Source organism: Melospiza georgiana, chromosome 3 (assembly GCF_028018845.1).
Source record: "Melospiza georgiana isolate bMelGeo1 chromosome 3, bMelGeo1.pri, whole genome shotgun sequence".
NCBI classification, from domain to species: domain Eukaryota; kingdom Metazoa; phylum Chordata; class Aves; order Passeriformes; family Passerellidae; genus Melospiza; species Melospiza georgiana.
In genome coordinates this window covers 17,924,391-17,927,938 of record NC_080432.1, presented here as the reverse complement: position 1 = coordinate 17,927,938, position 3,548 = coordinate 17,924,391, and positions in this window count along the sequence as shown.

Sequence of the window (3,548 nt, the reverse complement as noted above, 5' to 3'; positions counted from 1 at the left end):
TCTGAATGCAGGAAGACAAACTAGGTACTGGAGTGTCTGCTCTGTTTTCAGAGTGAGCATGAATGGCTCAGAATGGGGCAAGGGAATGTTTGTGCTTGCAGAATTGCTTTGGGCCTGTCCACAGTTTCTCTAGTGCCAGTCCTCTCTCCTCACCTCCCTTGTCATTGGTATGATAAGCACAGATTTTCCAGACTATTTTCCCAGTTTCTCTGTTGGGAGAATTCACTTACTGGGCATTTTCTCTCTCTGAGCACCACAGCTCACACTGGGTGAATTTAGGGGATGTTACAGAGCCTGGCACAGACACAGGGGGCAACATGGAACAGTCCAAAGCTGCTTAGGGGAAGAACAACTGCATGAGCACTGAGCTGAGAAGAAAGAAAAGCAGCTACAGGCATTAAAACATGAAGACTCTTGTGATGAGACCCTTGTGTTTCCCAGAAATTACTGCAATTCATTTTGCACAGGCAGTAAGAATGAAGGGATGCTTTAACTAAAGTCGGAAAGGAAGGCAGGAGCCAGGAGATTTGTCCTGGAGTCCTAAACATTTCTTGGTGATCCTGGTACCATCACATGTTTTCAACACATAGTAAAACACAGCTGTAAACGCCAATATTAAAAGTCTTAAGCTAATAGAAATTTAGGGAAACTAAAAAATCCTGTTCTTTTGACGCCCATGGAACAGAAGTATAATTAATAAATATGAACCTACTATTGTTCCCAGTGGAATCAATGCAGGATTTCCACCAGACTGGACACAAAGAATCCTTTTTTTTTTTTTTTTAACTAGTGGGAAGTCTTGTGTGTGCAGGATATAGCCACGTAGTATGTCAGCAACGAGCGTAGCTCTCATTTGCACCAGGAAAAGCAAGGTCTGCTTTAACTGAAGCCTGGAAAGGAAGGCAGGAGCCAGGAGATTTGTCCTGGAGTCCTAAGCATTTCTTGGTGATCCCAGTACCATCACATGTTTTCAACACATAGCAGGACACATTTACAAAATGCCACTATGAAAAGTCTTAAGCTAATAGAAATTTATGGAAATTAAAATTTCCTTGTTTTTTGATGGCCATGGAACAGAAGAATAATTAATAAATATGACCCTACTATTGTTCCCAGGGGAATCAGTGCAGGATTTCCACCAGATTGGACACAAAGAATCCTTTTATTTTTTTTTTAAACTAGTGGGAAGTCTTGTGTGTGCAGGATATACCCACATACAATGTCAGCAACAAGTGTAGCTCTCATTCGCACCAGGAAAAGCTCACTGAGTCACAAACCCAGCCTCATGTGACCGTCTGACATTTGTCAGATGGAAGCAATTTATGAGGTCTCAGGCTCATGACACTCTCAAGACTCTGCTCTGACACGGGCCACAAGTGGCACTTGAATAAGTGACTCCTCTGCTCAGAGCTGCATTTGTCTCTGTGAGGACACAGGGCTGCGCCAGCCCCAGTTTCAGCTGCTACAATGGATTTTCCAGTGCCAGACAACTCAGACCTCCTGCACGTGAATGAAATTAATTGATCTCTGCTAGGAGGGTGCTGTGCTCCTTGAGCCAAGCTCTGCTTTAAGTCACAGCGTGTGGAGCCGTGCTGGATTTACTCTGCTGCTCTGCAGTGCAGACTGCAGGGCTCCTCCTGTCCCCCAGGGATGGTGAGTGAGCAGCAGCTCTGCTTGGCTCCTTGTTGCCTTTGTTAATAACACTTCTAATGATTTGTGTTTGCATCTATTTTTGCATCTCCTAAGGTACTCAAGGCTGCCTTGGAAAGAGCCCAAGCTCAGCGTTGTGGGGTGTATTTAAAACAGATGAGCCTCTGGTTGCTGTAGGTATGTCATTGCTGTCCATTCAGCTTGCAGGAGGTATTTTTCCTCCCTTTCCAAAGTAAGGGGCAGCCTGTGGTGTGCCCAGCCCTCAGAGCACTGCAACAGAGCAGCACTATCCCTTCCTTTTGCAGGATCTCCAATTCTCCACAAGAGCATCACCAATACCAGGGCAAGCAGGGAAAGGAGAAAAGGTCATTCTACAGCTTCAGGGTAAACTAAAACAACTATCTGATCCTAATTTCCCTTTAGCCTGACAACACTGCCCTCATTGTTTAGCATACAACTCAAAGTGTCCATACCTGCAAAATGTTTGAGATACATCTTATTTAGACTCTGTGGGAAACAAAGGGGAAAACTCCCATCATAAAATGTCCTGTGACAGCTCCTTGAAAATCAGCTCGTGACCATAACAAATCCCTTCTCCTGGGATATCACTGTTGTCTTATATAGCAAGAGCTCTATTACCATTATAGTGCAAGGATTCCATATTGCCGGAGTTTCATACCTCCTCAATGTTTCTCACAAGCAGTTCCTCTGAGCACTGACTGTTCCTGGTCCTTGCAGCAGCCATCTGACTCCATATCCCACAAATCCACTCTTTTATATCAATGTTCTTATTGGATAACAGGTGTTGCCTGTTATCATCCAGCCTGCTCCTAATCTTTAGTAATTGGTCCAGCTGCAACTCTTTAGGGGATAAGATTACATTCTATACCACCTTCATTTACCCATACTGCATCCCCCTACAATATTCCTCTCCTCTGACTGGGTGTTTGGTGGCCACGAGCCACTCTGGAGTCCCTAAGACCTGATGGATATGGAATTCTCAGGACACTGACCAGAGCCCCAGCACCCACTTCCCACAGCAGCATCCACATGCAGTGTAACTCAGCACAAAGCCTTGGCAACCAGGCTACCACTATCCACCACCAGAAAGAGCAGCCCAAGCCTGCTCAGCACTGAGACAAGGCTGAATCACACACAGGTTCCCTGGCCATGCCTCTTATCAAGGAACACACAACTACAAAACAATGAGATAACTTCACTCTGCCACACTGGGGGGAGTCAGAGGCCAGGCTCCTCTGGTTTTAAGGGCTACAAGAGTGTGGAAGGCCCAGCCACCTGCAGGATGTGCTTGCGGCCACCCGGGCCAGCACCACCCACTCTTCCACCAGACATCCAGGAGATTCAGCTGCCTCAGCCTCCTTTGGGACTGCCCTTGGCACAGCAGCACTGCTTGTCTCCAGCTTTAGTGCATCCTGCAGCATTTCTCCAGAGACAACTCTGGGGATTCTGTGTTCCCAGCCCTGTGTGGCAGTGTACTGGTGTGCCAGGGGAGTTCCATGGTCTCAAACACCACTTGGAATTCAGGTTGGGTTTGTTTGTCTTTTTTTTTTTTTAACAACTTTTTGCCTCGACTGCAGAAAAATAATGTTATATATATAAACTCATAGCAGTTCTGTGAGCTGTTTTCATGCTGAGACGCAAAATGAACATTTTAAAAGATCAGATCTGAGGAAATCTGAGTATTCTTAGCATCCACAAATATCACCGCTTTTTATAAACCATAACCTTATTTTCATTTAAAAAAAATTTTTAAAAAATCAGCCCTGGGCCACATTAGGTCCCAGCACACCTTTCCATGGATTCCTGCCTTCTCAGGTTGAAGCTCCTTGATTTTCTATTTGGGCTACTCTCACAGCAGTGGCCCTTTGCTGGCTTTC